This window comes from Camelus dromedarius, chromosome 19, assembly GCF_036321535.1.
Source record: "Camelus dromedarius isolate mCamDro1 chromosome 19, mCamDro1.pat, whole genome shotgun sequence".
In the NCBI taxonomy this organism is placed as follows: domain Eukaryota; kingdom Metazoa; phylum Chordata; class Mammalia; order Artiodactyla; family Camelidae; genus Camelus; species Camelus dromedarius.
Genome location: NC_087454.1, coordinates 12,504,560 through 12,532,018, shown reverse-complemented (window position 1 = coordinate 12,532,018; position 27,459 = coordinate 12,504,560). Strand labels below are relative to the sequence as shown.

General features: G+C 37.6%; 1 long non-coding RNA gene across 1 annotated transcript in view; it reads right to left on the bottom strand.

The window, feature by feature from the left end:
* LOC116147687 (uncharacterized) overlaps positions 1 to 27,459 on the bottom strand; it is a 498,674-nt gene that overhangs the window by 122,045 nt on the left and 349,170 nt on the right. The window contains exon 6 of the long non-coding RNA XR_010376819.1: positions 3,560 to 3,636. This is a non-coding gene — a long non-coding RNA (uncharacterized LOC116147687). The remainder of the gene's footprint in view (positions 1 to 3,559; positions 3,637 to 27,459) is intronic.

Genomic DNA, 27,459 nt, shown 5'->3' with positions numbered 1-27,459 from the left:
CTAAGGATGGGGATTGGTTGTCAGGAGTACCAACCACAGAAGAAGAGGGTTAGAGCCTTCAGTCCCACTCCCCTTACCTCCGGGGAGGGGAGAAGGGCTGGAGGTTGAATCAATCACCCATGGCCAATGATCTAATTAATCATACCTTTGTAATAATGAAGCCTCAATAAAAACCCAAAAGTAGGTTTAGAGAGTTTCCTGGTGGGTAAACATGTGGAAATATGAGGAGAGTGGCACACTCAGAGAATGTAGAGCTCAGGGCCCCCTCACAAGGAAGGAGTCATTGATCTACAAGCAGTCAATATGAAACACAGGTGACAATCTAGACTTTTGATTGTCATCTGATGGGGTGAGGGTTGGGGGAAGTCTCGTGAGATTGAGCCCTGTGGGAACTGGAGCTATCTCCAGGTAGATGGTGTTGGAATTGAGTAGAATTGTAGTATACTCAGCTGGTGTCTGAAAATTGCTTGGAGTGAGGAACCCTCTTCCAGCATTGGAATTGGTGATCAGAATTGTAATTATTAACTATTGTTTTACTTAAGATTGTTAGAGTTGCAAGTCACAGACTTGAATCAAATAGGCTTAAGAAAAAGACTAGAATGGCTCAGGTCATTTAAAAGTCTAGAGGTGTTGGGTTTTGGATTCAGGAATAACCCAGGACTCAAAATAATGTTATCACTCCAGAGCCCACCCTGATGGGTGAAATGTGTGTCGTATGTCCATCCCTGCAGTTGGAAAGGGTACTTCAGCCTCATATGAATCACAAAAAGGTCCATTTTTAAGAAAGGGGGAGGACTGAAACCAACAAAGATAACCAATGTCTACTAGAGTAACCTCATTTACAGCCTCTTGCAAAGGATCACTGTCCATTTTTCCCTTCACTTCTGTCAGTTTTTCATGTCTTTTGGGACTCTCTTGTTAGGTGCATATATTGGCCTTTTTATTATTAGAAAAAGTCACTTAGTCTCTTACAAAGTTTTTTTTGTCTCTTAGTAACAATTTTCCTTTTAAATCCATTTTTTTGTCTGATATCACCCTAAAGAATGGGGTGAGGAAGTCAAACTACAGAACTTGATAATGCATTAGATTTGGGGGATTTTATCAAATATATTGGTATGATTTCAAGATTTGGAGCCTGGTTGACATGGTAAGGTCATTCACCAAGAGTGGGCAAAGGGAAGGAATGACAGATGTGGGATTTAAAAAGAATGAGTTTCTTTTGGAATATTATGAGTTTAAAGATTTATGAGTAAACCAAACAGTCTTTGGTGACTACTTTAGAATTATAATATTATCTAATTATTCGGTGTATGACTCTATTTTGAAATCTATATATTTGCAATTCTACCATGCCTAGCACAGAGTTTAGCTTGGACTAGATAAGATGCTTATACATTGAAAGACTGATTTAGAAACTTGATACTGTCCTGAGTATCCAGCCATTCTACACAAAATTTAGTTCCCTGGATATACCATGTTTTGTTTTGTTTTGAATCATGGGTCTTCCTTTCCTTGGAATGCCCTTCTCTTCTCACCTCATCATTCACTTGGCTAAGCCTAACTGCTTTTCAGGCCTCAGCTCTGATACCACTGTCTACAGAAGGCTTTCTAATGACTCAAAATTTTCTGTGTAATTCCTTCCATTTTCAGTGCAGCCCTTGCTGTATTACATTGTTTAATAGCCTGTTCCATTGCTTTCTGTCTACTATTTTTATCAATAGATAATATAATACATGGGTGATTCAACAAATCTTTTTTTTTTAAATTAATTAACTGTCAAATAAATAAATTTAGCCACAGAAAAGAACCGTCTGTCTCATTCTCTATTTTACATGCCTATACCAGCATATCTAGGAATTAAAGGCATTGACTTTGGAATAAAACTAAGGAACAAGATAGTTTCATATAAAGAGAAATGGATTATTCTAGAGTAGCTATTCAAAGGAAAGAAAGGAAGATTTTCTTTGTGAAACACCCATCAAGTAAATTCTTCCCTGGAATCAAAATTTCATACATCACTCAAAGTTACCCAACAACATAAACTAAGCAGGTTTTGGAATGGTTGACTTATGGATGATGACATTTGCCAAGTTTGGAATGTTTGGGGCTTATAACTCAATTACGTATCATATTTCATCAAATCTAACATGACATTGATTGTTATATGCACCATTATTTTAAGTACCTTCAAAAAAAGAAAAGTAAAACTTGCTGATTATGACAGTGTTTAGGAATAGCTATTGTAAGACACACTTCGATATTAGAGATATTAAAATGTGAAAAAGATATAAGAGTCAGGATTATAGACTGAGAAAGAACCTAAGACTTCATCCAATCTAATCTTCATCAATTTACAAATGAACTGAGAATCCAGAGTTTAAGTTTAGACAGGTACACAGAAATTGAGCAAGTCTTCACCCTGGGAGACCAGATGGGCTGGTCTGTTCTAGTATTAACATTTCATAATTCTGTGCACTAGCATTAATATTAAAAAAGAGACTCATGGAAAATGTATGTCATCACAACATGACAAATGGCTCCTTCTTATGTTAGAGATAGATAATTTATCTCAACAAATACCTTACTTTAAATTCTCTATCCTCAAACATCTGAATCCTAGCATCTATCCCCAGTGAATCCAGGGTTTGCCTAGAAAGAGAAACTTGAATCCAGTTTTTGGCCATCAACGAAATACCTAATGAGATGTATGTAAATCTGATGATATATTGGATTTTTTTTTCCTCTGCTCCTTGAAAATCTTTCATTTAATCAAAGGATATTTTTATGGTGCTAAGATATGCAGCATTTCACACAAGGAACAAATCAAATTTTCCATATAATTATGGTAAATTTTTAATTCACTACTTCTAATGGCAACTTAAGTTTGATTTTCTTCAGAAAATGTTAGCTTTCTTGCGACACCGTGCTGTAAGCTTTGTTTTAAAGAGGCACTTACTCGTCTTCTCTTTTCTTCATTCTCCCCTTCCCTTAACACCACAATTGAAAAACTCCCACTCACGTCCACCCCCTCACAGACTCCCCCACCCACCTGAAACCTCAGGCCCTCCTTTCATTACCTTGCTAATAACAAAAGCATCTTCATTTTCTCTGGAACTCATGCAGAAGAAACATTTTAAGCTCAACTAAATAATTATCCACCTATTTTCTATTTCCTCCCAAGGGGGGAAAAATCCTGATTGACTGAAAAATCACCAGGTTGTTGTCACCAGAATCCTTAATGTGAAACCTTCCTTACAATCTTCTTTCTTCAGCTTTCTGTTTTTGATGTGGGAAGTGGCAAAATTAAGGGAATTTGTGGGTTGTATGAGATAAATGAAGGCACATTTAATTGAACAAGTCATCGTGAATGCATTCAGTGTCTGACTGACATGCCAAAGGGAACCACGCACCGGAGCACTGTGTGGTTATCTCTCAGTTTGCCGCCGACTCCTACAGCAGGCCTGAGAGATGCCTGCAGGGTTGTGCTCAGAGCAAGACTCACGGTTCAGGAGCAACAGCCGGAGGATGGTCAGGAGCTACCAGCCACAGAATGACTTACCCAAGCAAGTGAAGACACAGCCTGTCTCAGCCCACCCAGTCTCCAGTGGCTTCTTCATCTTCATTTTGCAGCAAACGCTGTTTAGAAAGGATGAAAGAAAATCATTAGTTTACTGGAGAAGACTTCTGACAATGCAACCTCAAAATTGTCCATTAATTTTTGCTGCTTGGAAATGCATACACGTGTACACGAATGCACGCGCACACACACACACGTATATACAGAGCTCATTTTTTTAACTGGCAAAAAGCACTCTCTGAAGCTTGAGTTGGCCCCTGAGCAAGACTGTGATTTAGCAAAGTTTGATTTGCTGTCCTCTCCTTTCTATTAACGCCACCTTTCTTCTCCCTGTCTCACCTCAAAGTGTCTCATTCCTGTTGTCTTGACAGGTTTAGACTCTTTTCTGTTAGTGTGTTAACTAATAACTAAGAGTTTAAAAAAGCGTCACCATGTCCGAGCCTTTTTAGTGGCAGTGAAAGGGTCCTCGAAGGCTGAGAGTAACCCATTGTGAAATGTGAACTTGGTAACCGGGAATCTGAGAATAAATCTTGTTATTTCTTGGCCTTCTCAGTAGCTTGGTGGCCAAGTAGGGTCTATTTTATATACCATTTTCTTCTGCCAAAACACATTATCCATAGATGTTTTCAAAAATATAGGAGCTGGAAAAGATCTTAATGGTCATCTCAAACCATCTCCACATTTTATAGACTTGGAGACTGAGGCCCAGAGAGACAAAAGAGTTATTGCCAGAGGTAAACCCAACCCTCATTAGATTCCCAGGATAGTAGTTTCCAGAAATCTTGCCTTGGGAAGATTGATACTGCTTTAAACGCCCAGAATCTTTGACACTTAGCAAGTTAAATAACTTAGCATACGCCATTTGGGAAAGCTGAAGAACCACGTCTAGATTGTGGGCCCCCATGTTTGGTGAAGTATCCAAACTCAATCAGTTGATTTCTGTCAACAGGTCGATGGTCGCTTAAAAGTTGTCTTTCAACTTAATCCTGTGGAGCAGCAAAGCCTTGGATGTAATGATACTGAACACCTCTGTGGCAGAAAGAGGCAGTGTGCTCCAGCCCCCAGATGAGAAAGCCCCTGTGAAGTCTTTTTGGCTATCTGCTTCCAGCGCAATGGCTGACTAGGTGCTCTGAAGGCCTCCTGCTATCATAGCTTATATAGGACCCAGTCTCCAAAACAATGTTGTTTGCATTTGAGTTGTTGGAGATTTTCAGATTCCCTCCCTTAACCCCTGCCATGTAAATTAGAGTGGATAACTGAGGACAGCACTCGATCAGGGGTCAGGAGGAAAAGGGATGACCTAGGGATGGATCAGGATAGTAGCACTATGGTTGGAGACTGACTCTTGGGCAAATATCAAAGTACACAAGCTGAGCCTAAGATTCTTAAACTGGCCAAAGGCATTAAAGGTAAACAGAAGTTTCCATCTATGGGCATCCAAAGCCACTGGCAGAAAGCATACCCATTTCAGAAGAAAGCCTTCTTAATTTTGAACCTACAGGACTTCACCAAATAAATCAAGTAATGTGTTCATAATCAAAGGTCATTAGCAAACAAGAAGGCAAGCTGTACTAGTTATCTATAGCTACGTAACACATTATCCTAAAACTTAGCTTAAAATGACAATAAACAATTATTTATCTCCCCCAGTTTCTGGGGATCTGGAATTTGGGTCCTGGCTCAAGGTCTCTCATAAAGTTATAGTCATCTGAAAGCTTAACTGGGGCTGAAGATCCACTTGCAAAGGGACTCACTCATTTGGCTGGCTTGTTGGTGTTGCTTATGGGAGGCCCCAGTTCCCCTCCGCATGAGCCCCCAGGGCCAGCTAAGTGTCCTCAGGACATGGTAACTGGTTTCCCCCAGAGTGAACAATCCAAGAGAAAGGGAGTCAGGCAGAAGCTACTCTATTTATGTGCTAATCTTCAATGAAAACATGGGCAAATTTATTTGCAATCTTGGGGCAAAAAAGGATAACCATGAATGAAAAATTAATTCAATTATATTAAAATTAAGAAGTTGTATTCATCAAAAGGCATCATAAAGAGAATGAAAAAGTAAATAGCAAATTAGGGGAGATATTTACAACTCACTTAATAAACAAGAGATTAGTATCCAGAACACATAATTTCTACAAATCAATAAGACAACCCAATAGAAAGCTAGGCAAAGGTTAAAATGCAGGCACTTAGAGAAAACAAGTGTGGACAATATACATGTCAAAAAGGTTCTCGATCTAGTTAATAATCAAGCAAATAAAAATTATAACCATAATGAGATGCAACTTTAAACCTATATAGTTGTCTCAAATTAAAAGATCTGATAACATCAAGTGTTGGAGAGGAAGTAAATCAACAAGAAAGCCAGAGGACACTAAATTGTTACAATTACTCTGGAAAACAATTTGGCAATTTGTAAAGCTAAATATTCACACACCTGATCTCCACCCAACAGCTGTATCTCTAGGTCAGTGATTTTGATCCCTGGAAAATTATTTGGCACCGGCTGGAGACACTGTTGGTTATCACAACTGAATGGCACTACTGGCATCTAGTGGGTAGAAGCCAGGGATGCTGCTAAACATCCCACAAGGCACAGGGCGGCCTCACACAAGATAGAATTATCTGGCCCCAAATGTCAATAGCGCCACCATCAAGGAACCCTCTCCTAGGCATACAGTCAAGAGGAACTCCTGCACGTATGTATACCAAGAGATATATTAGAATATATTCAAAACAACGACAATAAACTAGAAATAATACCTCCCTTTTGAGAAGAGAATAGGTAAGTCAATTGTGAAATAGTTACTCAGTGAAATATACATGACTGAACTACAGCCATAGACAATGGCGTGAACGGACTCTAGTGACGTGACACGAAAGGAAAAAGTAAGCCTCTAAGAAGATCTCCGATGCGATAGACTTCATGTAATTTTCAAAAAACAAGGAAAATTGAAAAATCTGTTAGGCATACCTATAAATGTAAGCTTAAACCTCAAAAGCAGGCTAGGCAATGGTAACATAAAACTCAAGGTGCCAGTTACCTCTTGACAAAGAGGTAAGACAAAGAGAAGATTGTGGAGGGTCTGGGAAAACACACCGAGGAAGTTTCGTGACCGCGTTTGAGCACTTGGACTGTGCAGTGGGCTCAGGGTTGTTTAACCGTGTTATCATACTTTATAACTTGCATATACATATAGACATAGACGTACACACATAGTGTTCACATATATTCTTTTGTACCAAATACTAAAATAGAAATATAAATCAAAAAAATTATTCAGGGAAGAAGTTGTAGAGTGGGTTGTACAATATGACCACACAAGTAACTTTGAAATTAGGGCAACCAACTCACTTTTTTTTTTTTTTTTTTTTGAGAGGAGATGCTGCTATTTTTGCATTAGAGTCAGGCTCAAAATGGAGTGCAATTTGCCCAATGTTTTCCTTCCTGGCAGTCAGTCCACGGCAGTCCCAACCCCCACACAAATACTGTTGGCATAAGCACCCCTGACTTTGAGACCCACTGGCAACAAGCAGAGGGCAAATAAAAGATAGCATGAAAATTAGAGGACCTCTTTTTTTCTGCATGGTATAATCATACACTGGTAGGGGCATAATATAATTATGCAACAAGCGTGAGAAAGTGAGTTATCTGTGGCTTTCCTGCCCCTTAGGACAAGGGTCCCTTAGGGAAAACCCTGATTCCTTTTTAAAAATCCAGTTTTCAAAACACTGTACCTTTAAACCCAGGGTTGGCAAATTTAGGAAGCCCAAATGATCTGAAGAGCCATGACCACCTATTGGTTTTAAGCAAAATTATAAAAACGTCCTTCCTTCTCAATTTTTCTTTCATTTTATTCTAACCATGTTTTCCAAGAGCCAACCTACCTGCCTTGTTCCTATTCTCAGCTGACTTACGAATAACCCCTGCTAGAGTGTTAATTGAAAAGTAAGGCATTAACTGATTACTGCTTAGTACGACCCCTCCCTGGACGGTTTTCATTTTCACGAGGGACTCCCAGAAGCTGGCAGGGGCTGCGGGAAATGCAGGCTAAAAGATGACCTTCAGGAAGCTATAGCTAACTCCAGCACCTGCAGAAGCAAATAAGGGCTATTTGTTATGTAGCCCCTGAAAGGCTGGCAAAACCTTGCTTCGGGCCCTGTTCAAACATCCAGGCTCTGTCTCCCACTTTTGGAACTGAGCTGCAATAAAACCTCTTACTTCCCTGACCCAAGAGGAAATGTTTTATAAATTATCCTGTGGAGAATTATTTGGTCAACATTTAGACCTGAAATACCCTGAAGAGTGAGAAAGTTACAGAAAAAACAGATTTGGAGAAAGTACTAAGGCCAAAATCAATCAATAAAATGCATAAAAGTGACAAGAGAAGAAATTTTTCAAGTGTCCAAGCAGAAATGTCGAGAGTATTTCAACAAAACCCAAAAGGCGTGAAGTTGAATCATGGTGGCAAGGGGGCAGAGGAGAATAAAGATTTCTGAGCAGGACACAGTGCATGGGATGTGTATCTTTATCTACAAAATAATTGTTCTACCACCTCCCTGCTTCACAGTACTTGGAATTAGTAACTGCTTTCCCTGATAAGAAATGGTATCAGCCTTTTATAAAAGCGGTAACCCTGAATTAGGATGTGTAAGCCAGCAGGTAGCAGCTGGAATCAGATCCAAACGTGCAGTCCTGGTGCTTAAACTTCGCTGCGTATCATCATCTAACGGTATTTATGTAAAATGAAGATTCTAGGACCCCGGCTGAGGAGATTCAGATTCAGCAGTTCTGCATTGTGGTCCCGGGGTCTGCATTTTAGAGCATCCAGGTGAGCCTAACGCCCGCAGCAGGCCTCAGTGAAGCAGGCTGAAGGAAGCCCCACCCTGGAAATTAACACAAGTATTTTTAATTTATATGTTAATATACAAGGCCAAGTATAGCCAAGACTTTTTAGGAAAACATCCCATCAAAGTAAAAAGAGTTACAGTACTAAGTCTGGTTTATTATAAAACTGAAGTGTGACAGGGTGGTACTATCACAATAGTCAAATAAGTAATGGGATACAATATGGAGCCTGGAAACAGATACATGAGATGATAGAAAGACAGAAAGCTCTATATTTACATCTATATCTACCTGATTTACAATAGAAGTGACACTGCTGAGCATTGTGGGAAGGATGGTCCTTTCAACACACAGTTCTAGGTCAATATTATACCCCTAGTGAGAGAAGTAAATCTTGATCCCTCTCTCACCCAATACACAAAATCAATGCCACAGTCTTCCCGAGGTTTTCAGTCTTTACCAGGTACACGGATCATCAGAAAGAAGAGGTTCTAAAGTCTAGTTGATTGCATATGTCTTTTAATAAACTTTATTTTCATTCGTATTGAGATCAGTAATCTAAATAAACTTTGCAGAGGGTAAGATGAAATCTTAATGTATATTTTGGAAATTTTATTTTCCTCTCTCTACTTTCTCCTGTGTTTCTCTCTTCCCTCCCTCCTCAATGTTATGCTCCCCTATAATCTATCCTTTTATTCTTTTAACCACACGCATAATAAGATATCAGGGTAACAAATCAGCAGCTCCGCATATCAATTCTGACTTACAGAACTATTTTAAAACAAATTATGGTTTTGTTTTGTTTTGTTTTGTTTTAAATCCTGTTGCCAACATGATTGTGAGATTTTGCACAAAATCCAATTATGGGTCATTCCTTGAAAATTTGGCACATCTGGCCATTGTAGGACAGCAACAGTCCATGGAAACAGCCTACTGGATTTTGTGAAGCACGTGCCTGCTCTAGACAGGGCAGCCCTCTCAGATTTGCCTTAATCCTCCCTAGTCCTGCTTTATATACTACCTGTCTGACCCTGTAGGAATTTACATTTAAGATCCCTGTTACCATTAATGTTTGAATAAAATAGCTAGGTGCAAAAATATGCTTCTAAAAAATTATAGATGCATAAATGTCAATATTGTTTTCTATTTATATATAGTTTCCAGTGTCTTACATATGGTAGCTAAAAAGATTTTTTCTTGTTCTTCTTTAGTTTTTGGGCATAAATCCCTCCTTGTTTTCACAGGAACATTAGCTCAAATTTGCAGATACTGTGTGTTGCAGATAAAATTGCTGCGTTTAAAACCATATGTCACACTGAACTGTTCAAGAGGCATCAAGTCTTTCTTTCTTGCAGATCTTCAAAGATATAATTTTATGCTCAGTTAAGATGGAAAAGAGCATTAGGTTTGAAGATAAACCTATTTACTATGGATGCATTTCGCTAAATTATTTCACCAAATTACTAGGTAGAGAGACATTAGTATAGTATGATAAAAGACAACTTTTTCAATTTACATACATCTTCCTCCACATTAATCAGCTGCTAGGGATTATAATTATGATAGCAGTCGGATGAGTGAGGGTATGCCAAAGAGCTTGCCTCTTGTTTATTTACACATTCATATTTACTTTAAAAAAACTGCAGTAAGAATTTCAATTCATAAAGTAGCTCAGAAGCATTTAACACTTTATAGGAATGTTTGTTCTATTTTAGACCATCATTATATTGTGGCTTTAGAAAGGCATAAAACTCTATTACTATTTCGTAGAGTTCAAGTCAACTTGAGTTGTACTAAATAAGTAGTTTGTAACTGTGAAAAGTCCTTCAGGAATAAGATGCGTTTCACTGTAACTGTCCTTCATTCCCATACACGTAACTTGTATATTTTTTTAGACACAAAAGCATGTAAGGGTATTGTATGTTTTGTTTTAAGAAAATATGACCCCCTAGGGCCCTGTTCTCTTCAGAAGTACATCTTATACAAAACACAATTCAAATGTCCACCAAACTGAATTCAGATCACAGCTTTGCAAAATTGGCTTCACTCAGCAGTTACACATACATACACACTTTTTCCCCCCTCTTCAAGTGAATATTAAATGGCAGGCCAAATTATAGAAAACTGGAAGTGACCATAGAGAGCATCAGTGAAAACATGTAGCTCAGTGGTGACCAGAATCCCTGCATCACTTAACCCATCTAGTCTTAAAAACGGTGAGACTAAAATTATAGTGTTCTACATCAAATATGGGAGTAAGGAAAAGGAATGCATAGTCAGTCTGGGACACATATATACACATCCAACCCAAGGCAATTCCTGACTTAGAAGTCCCTGAACCACAAATCACTCTCTCCTCGCCATTAAGATCTAATCTCTTCTAGGACTGAGACCTCATCTCCAGCTTCTCACTGCCCAGTCTTTTCCACTCCCGCTCTAGCCCATTTCCTCCCCTCCATCCTGTCCCAGTTGTTCGTTTTGAGCTCTCAGTTCAAAAAGACAGTATGACAAGTGCCGTTCCCTCCCCAAGTCCCTCTCTGTTATTCTTTCGCTGTTACAGTGTGCTGAGAGAGAAGGGGAAAAGGAGGAAGCCCTGAAGATGGGAAATGGGAAATAGGAAAAAAAACAGGAAGAAAACTCTTACAAACTCTCACAGCCCATTATCAGCCACAATTCCTTTCACAGAAACTTAGTTCTGAGGCTGCTCATCAAAGCCCTGCAGTCCTTAAACATATTCAAAGCCCTTCTCCAGATAAATTTCCCTCTGGCCAGCGCAGCTATCTTGAAAAGTCATCTTCCAACTCAATAGCCTTTTGTCCTCTTCTAGCTTCCAAAAGGCCCCCATCAGCTAATACTCAGCCTTTTTGATCTAGAAGTTCCTACCAAGTCTTCTGAATGTATAATCTTGCTTTGCAATTTTCAGAAGCCCAACCAATAAACACTTGACAAGTTTCAAACACAAAATGTCAGATGAAAATTTCTTCTTACATTGGCACGAGTGTGAATACCAAATAAAATTTCCAATACACCAGGAGTCAAACATTCAACTTCTCTGCTCTCGCTGTTGGGTCATCAGTGTTGGTTGCCGGGCAATTTGTGTAAGGTTATAAAATGGGGACCCCACAAATTCATGGCTTGCAGTGACACCTAACGCTGCACAGCAAGCCTCTGACTTGACATCAGTCTTCGTTCTCTCAAGCCCCTCCTTCAACTTCCTTGTCATCAAACTTTAAGTGTGAGTGGTATGTGTGCATGTGAGTGTACAGAGAGAGAGAGAGAGAGAGAGAGAGAGAGAGAGAGAGAGAGAGAGAGAGAGAGAGGAGAGGGAGGGAGAGGGAGAGAGAGAGAGAGAGATGGATAACCTGAATCCAGCCAGTGGGAGGGGGTGTGCCCAGAGAGGGAGTGGAAGCTCTGCCCACACGACCCTCACCATACCCTGCCCTATGCACCTCTTCTATTCAGCTGTTCTTCAGTTGACTCCCTTGTAATAATCTGGTAAACAAGTAAAGTGTTTTCCTGAGTTCTGTGAGGCATTGTAGTGAATTACCAGATCTGAAGGGATGGGGTGGGGTGAAGGGAACCGTTGAATTTGTAGCCAAGTTGAACAGAAGTGCAGGTGCTAGAGGCAGCCTTTGTGAGACTGAGCTTTTAAACCTGTAGAGACTGATGTTAACTCCAGGCTGCGTCCAAACAGGACTGAATTGTTGGGCACCCAGTTGAAGTAGATAATCAGAGAAATATACTCTGATATATTTCATTCCTAGCTAGCTTTCTCAAGCCTTTCCTTCTCTTCCCTTTAACCATGTAACTTTTTGAAAGACAAGTGCACAATAGATATCAGCCATTTTTTTCTTCATGTCTTCTCTCCTCACCCCTCTTCCTCTTCTCTCTTCTGCTCTCCTCCCAGTCTCTCCTTACACACTGATATCCCCAGTGGCACCTATGACTTTCATTAAAGCTCCAAGCTTGTATTACCATCTGCCAACTGGGTATCTCCAACTAGAGATTTTACAGGTGCCTCAAACTCAGTATGTCAGAAACTAGATTTATTATCTCCCCTTTGCTAAAATATTCTTCCTTTCTATTTCCCAACCCAGTTAAAAGCGTCACTCAGATTAATGATCTTTAGTTTTCTCTCTTTATTCTTCATGTTCAATATGGACAAAAAGAGTCATAAAGCACTGGGTTAGACCTCAGCTCTCCATTTAGCTAAGATATCTAGCTAGCAATAATTAATGCTTCACTTATCAAACATTCAAAAGTAATGGAAGTCAGTTTGCATTTGGGTGTCTCATTTGTGTCCCTTGTTGTATTACCTCCTTAATCAAGAGAGGGATCTGTAATGACTGTGGATTTCCCTTCTAGCTGAGCTCATTTGTGTTCACATCCCCATTTCAGAAAAGAGAAAAGCAGGGCCAATTTTAATTAAAAAATTTCAAGACATGAATTCCACAGAAAGCTCTTCCTTAAAGATTATTGTTTTCTAATTAATACACTATTTGTTATGTTTACCTAAATGGCTATTAGGAACGGGATGAGAAACTCACATCGTTCTTTTAAATCAACTTTTAAAATTATGATCCCCATGCAGTGAACCACACCTATTTTAAGTATATAGTTCATTGAGATCTGTGAAGCCACTTCTACAATCAGGTTATAGACCATTTCCATAAAACCAAAAGGTTTCCTTATGTCCCTTTGCATTAGGTCCTCTCATCTTTCCTAAATCTCAAGGAAAATGCTTACCTGTACTCTGTCATTTGCATTTTCTAGAATTTCACATGACTGGAAGTATACCATGTGTACTTTTTTGGATCTGGCTCCTTTTGTGCAGCATGAAATTTATGAAATTAAACCACCTTGTTGCATGGATTTTGCTTTTTATTTCTGAGTAGTTTTCTGTTGTATGAATTCACCACAAATTGTTGATCCATTCACCTAGTGATAGACTTGCTTCCAGTTTAGGGTTACAGTGAACAAAGCTTCTAAGAACATTCATGTACTCATCTTTGGGTGGATATATTTCTTCCCATTTCTCTTGGGTAAATACCTACCAGAGGAACTGCAGGGTTATATATTCAGTGTAGGGTTAATTTGGTAAGAAACTTCCAAATTGTTTTAAAAAGTAGTTAAAACATTTTATATTCCCATCGGCAATGCTGATTCAGTTAATTTAGTAATTGTGTTTTTATAAGTCTTCCATATTCTACTGATTTTATGACTACTAGTATTATTAACTTCTGAGAAAGGAGTGTTGAAATATCCAGCTGTAACAGAGAGTTTGTCTATTGCTAATTTCAGTGCTGCCAGATTTTTCTTCAGATATTTTTGAAGCTCTTAAATGCATAAATATTTAAGGTTCTTATACTATTTTGATGAATTGACACCTTGATAAAATATTCCCTTTTATTCCTGCAAATATTCCTTTTTCTGATGTGTACTTTGGTCAGTGTTAGCATAGCCATTCCAGTTTTCTCTTGATTAGTACCTGCATATTATTTTCCATTTTTTGTTTTTAATCTATCTATATTTTTATATTTGAAGTGTTTTTCTTGTATACAGCATATAACTATCTTGCTTTTTAATCCAGCCTGACAATCCATGCTTTTTAAGTAAAATGCTTAGATTGTTTGTATTCAATGCAGTTATCTATGATGTTGGGATTCTATCAACCATCTTGCTATGTTTTCCTTTTCGTTTCATTTGTTCTTTGTTCCTTTTTACTCCTTTCCCTTTTTCTTTTGGGTGAATGTTTTTACTATTCCACATTATCTACACTAATTTCAATATTTTATTATTTTTTAGTCATTTGAATCTTTAAACTTATGACAGTCTACTTTCAAATAATGTACCACTTCAGGAATAATGCAAGAACCTTAAAATAGTGTACTTATATTTCCTTCTTCTCTCCTTTCTGCAATTATGCCCAATTATGTATCACTTGAAGCTCTTTTCTTTTTTATTAGTCTTTTTTTTATGTCAATTTGGATAGCTTCTGATGCTAGATTTTCATTTTCACTGATTTTTTTTGTCTTTAGTTTCTAACTACTTTTAATACAATTGAGTAATATTTTTAAATGTATATATTGTATTTTTTCAAGTCTAGGGTTTGGTGTTTATCACTTATATTGTTCATGTTTTTCCTTTAAATACATGAGCATATTCATAAAGGCTATGTAAAATTATTTGTCTACTAATTCCATAATCTCTGTGATGTATCTATTTCTAGTTATTGTTTTTTCTCTTTGTTACAAATTTCATCTTCCTATTTCCTTACGTGGGTAATAGTTTTTATCAGATGCTGAACATGATGAATTTCCCATTGTTGAAGGCTAGATTTTGTTGTTTTTTTCTTAAAGAGTTTGGACTTTGGCAGCAAGTTAAGTAACTTGCAGTTCAGCCTGATACTTTCAAAACTTGCTTTTAAATGCTTTTATGATGCGTTTAGAGTTATCTTTACTCTAGGTCTAGGTGAAGATGACCTTCCTGTATTATTATCTAGAAAGTGACTTCAAGCTTTATGTTTTCTGCTATGATTTCTGGGATGATCACAGTGCTCACATTGCTTGTTTTTGACTCTCAGGATCACCATCCTGCTATATTTTTTGTCTGGTGTCTGAAACAGTTGCTTCATGTATTTTGTCCATTTTTCTAGCTTTGTTCCACTTTTCTAGATTTTTATAGTGTGAGGATAAATCTGTTACTCCATCATGGCTGGAGGCAGAAGTCTCACATCTCTTTGCGAAGAGGGAAAAGTTTACCTTCACATAGCAGAAAACACTTCTTACCCTAAAGTTTACTCCATCTCTGTCAAATGGAAAATAATTCCACAGGCTGTATGGTTTCTCAGGCTCACAGCAATTTGTATTTAGAGAAGCAGAGATTATCCTCTGTCATTCATACCATTTGTTCAGGGAAAAAAGTTGAATATTATATACATTGCATCAGTTACTTATTACTATGTAACAAACCACCCCAAAATTTTTGTGGCTTTAAATAACAACCATTTATTTTTTTTCTCATGAGTCTGTGGATTAACCCATCAGTTCTGTTGATCTGAGTGGACTTGCTGTGGCTCCCTCACTGGCCTGTGTTCAGCTGCAGGCCTGACAGTCTTCTTTGCTGCTCTCAGCTGAATTTTTTTTCACGTATCTTGGCCCTCAGCTGGAACAACTGGACTGGTTCAGCTCTCTCCCATGTGGTCTATGTTTGGTCTTATGGTGGTGGCAGTTTTCCAAGGAAGCACATGGAATTATTTAAGGCTTCTTGACTGGGCACAGACTTATGCTGCATTCTTCTGGCCACAGGTCAGAGGTTCAGCTCATATTCAAGGGTTAGAGAAACAGACCCCATCTCTTGATGGGAGGAGATACAAGTCATACCGCAAAACGTTTGGATATAAAGAGAAGTGGAAATTTAGAGCCGTTTTTACGTCCATCTACTGTGTATACTTCACCTCTGCAAAATGACCTTATTTTAGGAAACTGACTAGGCTCAGACAGATAACTGTGATCTGAAGTTTTCTCTCCTGAGCTTCACTAATTGTGATGAGTCACTCTAGCATATGGGCAATGAGAACACCAGGAAATTTCATTAATCAGCCATCCGTATCTATCCCCTCTGCCTATGACTATGCCATCTTCTTTATTGTTATTTTTGCCAAATCTTGAAAATATGCCATAACCTATGATCAAGCAAATACTATTAAAATGAATACTAAATGAAGACTAAAACAGGTACAAAATAAAACCTATCCTGAGTGCCTTGGTGAAATATCTTCACAGCACTCTGTATCACCCACCCTGATAACATTTACCATATTTTACTTTTAACTGTTTATTTCATTGTTTGAACCCTCGCTACAGTCCTTGAGTCCAAAATCGCATCCTTTCTACTTTGTGCCTCCTTCAAGGCTCATTTACAGGGGTGTAGGAGTTGCACCACTGGATAAGCTAAATGAAAAACAGATCAGTGTATATATATACTGCAGTTGCTTTTCTAATGAGTAGAAAGACGTGCTTTCATTGTAATTTTAATCAATACTATAAATAATAATAGCTATCATTTATGAGGCTCTATGTCCAACTACTGTTCTAAAAATTTAACAAAAACAGTGAGTAACTTCATTGTTGCCTTACCTTTTAACTTCAATCTATATTAAAGTTTTTCAGCTAATATCTGCTTTTACTGTCTAGTCAGGTAGAGGAAAGCACAGAGCTTTAGAGACAAAGAAATCAGATTCCAGGCTCTCACTACTGCTTCTCAAATACATTATACAACCTAAGGTTCAGTCAACAAAATAGAGGTTTACCAATATTTAACTCATAATGAATAGAGAAAATTAAAAGAAATAAAATATATGAAAAAATTGAGTTACTATGTGATCCAGCAATCCCACTCCTGGGCATGTATCTGGAAAAGATGAAAATTCTAATTTGAAAAGATATATGCACCCCAATGTTCATAGTAGAACTATTTACAATAGCCAAGACATGGAAGCAACATAAATGTCCATCAACAGGTGACTGGATAAAGAAGATGTGGTATATTTATACAATGGAATACTACTCAGCCATAAAAACCGACAACATAATGCCATTTGCAGCAACATGGATGCTCCTGGAGAATGTCATTCTAAGTGAAGTAAGCCAGAAAGAGAAAGAAAAATACCATATGAGATCGCTCATATATGGAATCTAAAAAACAAAAACAAAAACAAACAAACAAACAAAAACAAAGCATAAATACAGGACAGAAATAGACTCATAGACAGAGAATACAGACTTGTGGTTGCCAGGGGGTGGAGGGTGGGAAGGGATAGATTGGGATTTCAAAATTGTAGAATAGATAAACAAGATTACACTGTATAACACAGGGAAATATACACAAAATGTTATGATAACTCACAGACAAAAAAATGTGACAATGAGTGTGTATATGTCCATGAATAACTGAAAAATTGTGCTGAACACTGGAATTTGACACAACATTGCAAAGTGATTATAAATCAATAAAAAATGTTAAAAAAACAAAACAAAACAAAAAAACAAATGAGTAGATAAAGAAGATGTGGTATATATACACAATGGAATACTACTCAGCCATAAAAAAGAATGAAATAATGCCATTTGCAGCAGCATGGATAGACCTAGAGATTATCATACCAAGTAAAGTAAGTGAGACAGAGAAAGACAAATACCATATGGTATCACTTATATGTGGAATCTTAAAAAATGGTACAAATGAACTTACTTTTACAAAACAAAAATAGACTCACAGACATAGAAAACAAACTTACGATTACCAAAGGGGAAAGGGGGAAGGGATAAATTAGGTATTTGGGATTAACAGATATGACTTACTATATATAAAATAAATAAACAACAAGGACATACTGTATTGCAGGAAAGGAACCATATTCAATATTCAGTAACAACTTATAATGAAAAAGAATACATATATATGTAACTGAATCACTTTGCTGTATATCTGAAATACTGTAAATCAATTATACTTCAATTAAACATGTATTTATTAATAAATAAAAAAGAAATAAAATACATGGAGAGTCCAACACATAGTAGGGACTTACTGCATATTCATTTAATTCTATTTCTCCTCTCTCTCTCAAAATGCAGATCTGTTTTATTGGCAAACACTGCAGAGTACAAGGGGGTCCTTGTAATTTTACAGATATGGTTTGGAAAGATTAACTTGGAGAGAGAGTTATGGAGAGGGAGAATAGACATATTTGGTTTCTGTTTACTCCAACTCTTTTTCCACTTGGCTCTAATTTTTTGGAGCAGAGTCTTGTCAAGTATCTAAGGAGCTGAGAATCACCCTGGGATACTATTCCACTCTCACAAAAGGGATGGACTGCTCTCCCTGTACAGACTCAGAATTAGGGACAGAGTCCTTTAAAGGATGGATTAGGGAAGGTTTTATTCTTGCTTATTCCCCTTCCAGGAGCCTTATGACCCTTTGCTCAGGAGCACCTTGGTCATCTCCCTCTTTCTCCTGCAATATTTTCTCCTCTCTGTTACAACTACTCTCTTGTTGAGATTTTCACTCTTCAAACTTTCCACAGTCCCCAAACTCTAAATCACTAAAAAGAGTCTCAGAATTCATTTTACTGATAATGCCACTTTTGGCTGCAGCAAATGTCTAGTCTTTCTCACAGCATCATGGAAAATTTTAGAATACTTTTAAAGAGAGAGAAGGATAGAGGGCACAGGCTAGGGAGTGGGCACAGAAGGCAGAACTATCCCCGCCCCAACACACACAGAACACATCCTGAAACCTATGGATATGTTACCTTATGTGGCAAAAGGGGAAAAGGGCCTTTGGGGTTGTGATTAAGTTAATGACCTTGAGAGGGAGAGATTATCCTGAATTATCTTAGTAGGTCCAACCTGATCTCCACCTCTCTTGGCTGTGGTCAGAAAGAAACGTGATGATGGAAAAAGGGTCAGGGAGATGTGATGTTACTATCTGTGAGGATAGAGAAAGGGGCCATTAGCCAAAGAAGGCAGACCTCCTATAGAAGCTGGAAAACATAAGGAAATAGATTTCACCCTGGAGTTTCCAGAAAAGAATACACCTCTGCCAACATCTTGAATTTAGTCCAGTAATACCCATGTTGGACTTCTGACCCACAGGCGGTAGGATGATAAATTTGTGTTGCTGACACCTCTGTTTGTGGTAATTTGTTATAGCAGCAACAGGAAACTAATACAGTGGGGATGGGCAGGGATCAGAAGAGGCATTTTTCAGAAATGCACAGCCTATCTCAGGTGATCACCTTTATCCTCTACTCAGAAATGTCCCTTTTAAAGTCACTGAATACAACCCCCCCTCAATGAACAAAAAGTTTTCTCTCCAAGGTAACAGTTGTCAATAAGAATTTTTTCTTCCCCTCCATAATGTTATATCTCTGTGCATACACATAAATCTGAGATTAAAATAAAAACAGAATAAGAGAATCAGATGTGGTATAAGCAGGTAATATTATAAACCTTCAAATCTCCATTGTTATCATCACCACCAACATTTGTCAACCGCCTGCTGCATGGAAGGCTATGTACTGAGGGTATAGAAAATTAAACACTTGGTTTTGATTTTCAGTGCAATACTATTCACTTATTTGATGTCTTGCTTAATTTATTTCTTAGCACTGCTCTTAGGAAGAACTAGTAAAACAAAAAGTTGACCTTCTATAATATTGTGTTTAACAGTGGTATTTGACTTTTCCCAGTGATAATGGGTCCTAGAAGGCACTCGATCCCCAAAGTAGAAATCTGTCTTATTTCCCATCCTGTCCTACTAAGGCAAAGATTTTAAGTGACACATTTTTGGAAGAGCCAACAGAAACTGGAATATTGAAAGGACTGGCACTAGCAGAAGGTCACAGTCCCTTGAATTCTTGCTAACGAAAACCATATTGTGCATTACCAACCAATTTGAACGAAGACCTAGAAGGCCATTCCTAATTGTTGCTTATGCAGAGAGAGAGTCAATAAGGACTTTATTTCTGGCTGAGGGAAAACTTTTTTAGGGATATTATTAAAAACTGACCTTTAAAGGAGCAAGTGACCTGATATCAAACCAATCTATGAGAACTTGCAGTTGTGTAATTTTGAGAAAGTCCCTTAACTTCTATGAGCTTCTGTTTTTTCATTTTTAAAACATGTATAATAAATTTCTGAATCACAGAAATGTTATCAGTATTACATCGTATGGAGAAAAGAGTGTAAAATCACCTAGTGATGTGTTTGGTCCATACAATATAAATAAAAGGTCTTTTATTCACTCTTTCCTGTGTTCAAACCCTACTTGAAATTTGCAAATACATTGACACAATCCTTGAGCATAATGATTCCACACACCTAAGAGTTGCTGACTTTCAAATTTTGAGATTTGCAAATGGAGTCACCAATCTGCCAAGACTTGCACAAAATGCTTCAACAGAGCAATTAGAAGTTAACTCTCTCTTTTGTTTCATGCTTCATTTTTAGATGTTTCATAACCAACTCCTTTGGAGAAGAAAAAATATCTAGCACATCAGCATTTTTCAAGTACATTAGGATTTGAAGAGCTGATTGACAGTATCTCCTGGAGAAAAGATTTTTTTCTGCTCACAGAACCTGAGATGAGAATCATCTTGCCAGAAATTAGGGGGGAAAAAAAAGTCTCCAGTGTCTTTTCTGCCAATACTTTTCTGACGCTGGAATTCTGGTGGAAACGTTCAAGTTTAATGCAATCTCTTCATCACTTCTTGAAGGCAAGGCTTTTTTCTTTTACATCCTCTATGTTTCTAATCCATAGTAAAGAGATATGCACACCATTATATATTTACATATACATGATATATATCAGTTATTAGATTTCTGAAAAGCAGGTCAGAATTCACTATGGTTTTTAAATTAGAAAACTACTAACGTCCATTTAACTTGCTTTGTGAAAAAGCTAACCGTGTACCAGTAATTCTCAATCCCATTTGCAAAATAGAATGACTTAGGCAAACTTTAAGAAACACGTATATCCAGAAGTGCCCCCCTTCTGACTTAATGGATCTAAGATGGAACCCAGAGTTCACTGGGCTTTTTAAAATGTCTCTCAGGTAATTTTAATGAGAAGCCAAAGATGAGAAATAATGATCTATATCAATGGGTTAGTGGTTTGCAGCCTGAATCACCTCCAGGAGCTTTAAAAAAAAAAAATGCTGAAGTCCAAGGCACACTCCAGACCTAATGAATAAGAGTGCAGGGCGGGGGGGAGCCAGTGCTTCTTAAAGCTCCCCAGCATGTGCCAGCAGGGTTGAGAACCACTGCCTACACCGTGTCAGTAAGTAATGATTATGATGTACATGAGGCATCCAATGATCCATTATGTAGCTTTACATTCCAACTCACTGCAGCTGGGACTCCTATTTGACTCTTCATCTTTGTTTCACATATGGAATTAACAAATTACTTTCAAGTTCTATCATACTTTTACTAAGACGAATATTGTGTCAGTGATCAGAGAATTGCATCTAGTGCCTCTGACATATTTGCTTTTACAATATTTTGAGAACTAAGAGTCCACTGTGAGCAAATATTAATATCATTCCATGTGAGCAAATTCTGTCCTCGACTGGCCTTGGGCAATGCATAATTTCATGAGCATTGGGGTCTCTCACCCTTATATTTTAGGGATTTTTGAACCATGCAGTTGGCTTTAGGTACACTATATACTCTTCATGCTTATCACGTCTTAGTGTCTTCCAATCCCAGGGGAATACTTCAAATCTAACAGGGAAGTATGGGATCTCTATTACTTATGTTATCACAGTTTATCTAAAGCTCAGTCATGCTCAGAATATCAAAGGACTTTCAGGGAGGCTACATCTTTTCTTGGTACCTTAATATTACCTGTTTCTAAGGTAGAACCATCCTTGTATTTCTCAATATATGTCTTCAACTAGCAATGGAGGCATCACTCTAGTGTTATTGGGCCATTTAACTTATTAATAATTAGAATAGTCTTTAGTATGAGGAATTTTTATGCATTTTCTTATATGGTCTTTGCCTAGAAACATTTTATTCCATGGTCTTTGTTGGCCCTCTTGTAAATCTGTTTTGGAACAGGATCCTTAGGCAGCTGGATTTGAAATGAGGCTTTGTTAGTTGTGAAATCAAATTGACAGTCCTTCTGTGGTTTTGGTGCGAGAGCTCCATCTGGAAATGGACCAGCCCTTCCTGTCTCAGCATATGTCCCAGGGACCACATTCTCCCAATAATCTGAACATTGTGCTTCCAAATTCAGCAGTTTTCTCCCTCCTTGCTGTCACACATGCATCTATGAGCATCCAAACTTTAGGAAGCTAAAAAGAGTGCGGAGAGATATTTATAATGAAGAAATAAAACAGCATCCTCATCAAAAGTGAGGCTGAAATATTCTTCTGGTTCGTATTCTGCTCAAGGTTACGGAGGGTGTTCTGACTTCGTTTACATGTCCATCAGCTGAGTTCTCATCATTTCCCTGAAGATCAGCATTTTAGTGTCACAGATGACCTTCTCCGCCATTAACTTATTGGACACATCAAACAACAAGGAACTTTTCTAATTATGGAACTCTGGGGCAAAACAGAATAGCTCACATTGTTGAGGTGGAAAGAGTGCCAAAAAATGGGGTTTCTCGTTCTAGATTTGAAAAAAAGTGTAAGACAAAAGTTTCCATACCTCAGTATAGAAAGGCCACACAGTCCAGATGGCCACTACTTCCTGGATGGAAGAAATTCACATGCTGCTCCTTCTGCCTTTCTTACGGGCCACCACAAGTAGCCAGCCCTGAGCCGCAGACTTGCTCTTTCATTTCTCTTGCAATGTGAGTATAACTGCCAATTTCTGGACCATGCCATCCCAGGTGAAAACGTAATGATTAAAGCAGGATGGACAAGAGCTGAAGAGTCAAACCACCCTTTGAGGTGGGTTGGCGCTCAGTGTGGAGGATTTCCACAATAACAGTGGAGACATAGTTTCCTTCGTGCTTCCCCTTATCCTGATTTCTGACAGATTCTCACGTATGCTCTGTTTTCAACTGAACCCGTCTGCTGCTAAATCCTTCAGGCTGCTCTAATTCTGGAAGCTTAGTTTCAGATCACTGTACATCCTTTCAGAGGGAATGGAAGTCAGGCAGAGATCCTACAGACATAATTTCCAGAGGATAACTCTGCTTGAAGATCAGGGCTGCCATTTGAAAGAACAACCAAAAGGCCATTTTTTTGGTCCACAAGTCTCAAAAGTCAATGGCCATTAGTATCATTTTAGACACTTGTCAGAAATGCAGACTCTCAGCCCCCTTTTTACCAATTCAGAGAGTCTGGGTTCAGGCCTGGGGTGAGGGGGCCTGATACATCACTGCACATGACTCTGATGTAGCTGGTCTGTGGAACACACACTGAGTGTTGCTAACCTAACTTGTAAGAGGCTCAGAAACACAGCAAGTGGAGTTATTTCAATTTTTCCTGAAGGGTGGGTTTTAAGGTATACTTATTATCTATTCTCTTAGCTTATTTGTGTACCGAGGAACACTGAGATTCTGTGAAACCTGAAGGCAAATGGAATCCTCTCTGTTTTACTGTGTGTAGGTTCATGAATTGGCCAGGATTAGCTACTGGAGACACATCCATTCAGTCAGCAAATAACAGTTGAACTCTTGCTTAGCTAAGACTTGTACTAGTGGCACGACAAGTAAAATGCAGTCCCTACCTTTGAGGAGTTCAGTTTAGGAGAAGAAACAGTGATACGAATTAATAAAATATAGTGATATGAAAAACGTGTTACTAATGGATTTAGAGCAATGCAATTTACTTTGAAAGGAGAGATTTAATAGAGATGATGAAAGTTGAGCTTAGTTTAAACTATTGCAAGAAAATTACAAGGCATGAAGACAAGGAAATTTTTGAGAAATAAGGAAAAAATCATATGCATAAGCAAGGAGTTAAGAATTACCCCTTTTATATTCTAGACATTTTAGAAAGTTCAAAGAAATTGAGAAAAACACATGGATGGTGAGAAGTGGCAGAAAATAAGATGGGCAGGAGTGATCCCTGAGACCATATTATAAAGAGTATTATATGACAAAACAAGAACTTTGAGTTTGATCATGTATGACAGAAAATAACGCTGAGAGAAACTAAATACCAAGACAAATGAAGAAATGCATCATATTCACAGACTGGAAGACTCCAAGACTCAATATTTAAAAAATAACCATTCTAAATTGAACTATAATTCAAAGCAATGAAAATCAAAATTCATGAAGTTCTGTGAAACTTGGTAGGCCTGTTCTAAAATTCAGGCAGTGTGGCATTGTCATAAGAATAGCTAAACAGGCCAGTTAGAAAGCATGGAGACTCTAGAAACTGACACACGCACACAGTATCGCTTGATTTATAAAGAGATGTCGCTGTCACAGTGAGGAAAACATGGTACTTTCAATAAACAGTACTAGGCCCACTGGATATCTACATGGAAAAAACAAAAAGTTTTACTCATACTTCACCCTTGCACAAAAATTAATTCCAGATGATTCACAGATCAACAAGTTAAAGGTAAAATAATAAACATTCCAGAAAATAACACAGACACTTTTTCTACACAGACACCTTTCACAACTCTAACCAAAATGAAAAACCTTGATAACTTGGACTACATTAAAATTTTCGGAAAGCCTAAGTTTATCAAAAGATCCCATTATGACAGTGATAAGGCAGACCACAGAGTAGAAAACACTTGCCCCAAATACAACTGACAAAGGAATCAAGTGCCAAACACATGAAGAACTACAAAAACGGAGCCGGCCACCAAGTTTTAAAAAATATTCAGAATGTTTGAGCAGGCACTTCACACAAAAGAGATCCAAATGATCAATAATAAATAAGCATGTGAAAATGTGGCCTATCTCATTAGTCATTATGAACTGAAAATTAAAACCATACTGAATACAATTATATGCTCATTAAACAGCTAAGACTGAAAATACTTAACAATACCAAGTGCTACCAAGATCTGTATTAGGGGATACTCTCACATATGGATGCTGGATCCAATTTGGTAATATTTGGCCATGTTTAGAAAGACAGATGTTCCTACAGCCCGACAACTGCACTCCTGAGGAATATACTCAACACAGTTTTATCCGTATTTGTACCAAAATATGTATTAAAAATGTTCATAATAGTGCTCTTTAAAGTAGCCCAAAACTGAAAAAATTCAAATGTCAATCAATAGCACATTGGATAAATAAGTTGTGGCATATCCATACAGTGGAATATCATACAACAATGAGAATAAGCAAATTACTGTTACACATAACACTAATAATAAACATCAACTTTATAGCTAAGCAAAAGGGGAGAGACCCAAAAGAACCATACCATTATTCCCTTTATATAAAGTTCAAAACAGGCAAAATTAATTGACAGTATAGAAGTTCTATAAATGGCTAACTCTGGGAAGATAGCATGAAAGAGTCTTCCAGGAGTTCTAGGATGTTCTTTTACCATGTGCAATGGTTACTCAAGTATGTTGACTTTTTGAAAATTTACCGAACTGTACACTTTTTATTTGTTCACACTTCCACATTTATGCTACAATTTAACACAAATTTTAGCTTAGACATTTTCAGAGGAATTTAATCAGAATGGAGGAAACATGCGATTTTCTCAGATGGGACATAGCTTTTTCTAGCATTATGTTGAAAGATTTTTTTTTTTTTTTTTTGCTGGTGTTTGTTTACTCTTGGACAATACTTCAACAACACATATCAAAGTGATTTGTCTTGAAAAGAAAGAGGGATTATTGTGTAAATGCAGGAAATAGATGATGAGAGTCTAAACTGTGGAAATAGAGACATGAATCAGAATAGAAGCAATGTTTCAGAGATAGAAATCACAGACTTGAAGTTCAATTATCTAGAGGATGAAGGGAAAGGAAGATAAAATTCACTGTAAAGTTTCTAGCTTGATAGATTTGAATTCAGTTGAACATAATGATTTTTTTTTTTCATTTTGGACATGTTTGGTTGGCAGTATTAGAGGTTTGTCTAGATAGGCACAGTGAGACAAGGATGCCCACTCTCACCACTTCAACATAGTACTGGATGTCCTAGTCACAGCAACCAGACAAGAAAAGAAAAAGGAAGAAAGAAAGAAAAGGTATCCAAATTGGAAGGGAAGAGGTAAAACTGTCACTATATGCAGATGATTTGATACAATACATATAGAGAGAGAAAACCCTGAAGACTCTACACAAAAACTGCTAGAACTGATAAGCGAGTTCAGCAAGGGAGCAGGATACAAGAGCAACATACAGGAATCTGCTGCACTTCTTTACACTAACAAAGTATCAGACAGGGAAGTAAAAATAACAGTCATAATAATCCCTTGTAAAAACTGCATCCAAACAAAAAGTTCTCAGGAATAAATCTAACCAAGGAGGTTAAAGACCTATATGCTGGGAACTATAACACGCTGATAAAGGAAACTGAAAGAAATGGGAAGCTATCCCATGCTCTTGGATTGGAAGAATATTGTTAAAATAGCCATAATACCCAAAGCAATCTACACATTTAATGTGATCCCTATCAAATTATTCATGACACTTTTCACAGAACTAGAGCTAACAATCCTAAAATTTATACAAAACCAAAAAACATCCAGAAGTGCCAAAGCAATCCTGAGGAAAAAGAACAAAGCTGGAGGCATAACCCTCCTAGACATCATACAATACTACAAAGCTAAAGTAATCAAAATGAGTGGTATTGGCACTGAAACTAGACATATCAATCAATGGAACAGAATAGAGAGCCCAGAAATAAACCCACACACCTATGGTCAATGAATCTTCCACAAAAGAGGCAAGAATATACAATGGGGAAGATAGTCTTTTCGGGAAGTGGTATCGGGAAATGTTGGACACAGCCACATGTAAATCAGTGAAGTTAGATCACACCCTCACACCATACACAAAAATAAACTCAAAATGGCCTACTAAAACTTAACTATAAGATGTGACGCCATAAAACTCCTAGAAGAGAACATAGGCAAAACATTCTCTGACATAAATTGTACCAATGAGTGATTAGGTCAGTGACTCAAGGCAATAGAAATAAAAGAAAAAATAAACAAATGGGACCTAATCAAACTTATAAGCTTTTGCACAACAAAGGAAACCATAAGCAAAACAAAAAAATAACCTACAGAGAAAGTATTTGTAAATGATGTGACCAACAAGAGCTTAATTTCCAAAATATACAATTTATACAACTCAGTAACAAAAAGCCAAACAACCCAACCAAAAAAAAAAAAAAAAAAAAAAATGGCAGAAGACCTAAATAGACATTTCTCCAAAGAAGACATACATGGCCAATAGGCATATGAAAAGATGCTCAACATTGCTAATTATCAGGGAAATGCAAATCAGAACTACAATGAGGTACCAGGTCAGAATAGCCATTACTAAAAAGTCTATAAATAATAAATGGTGGAGAGG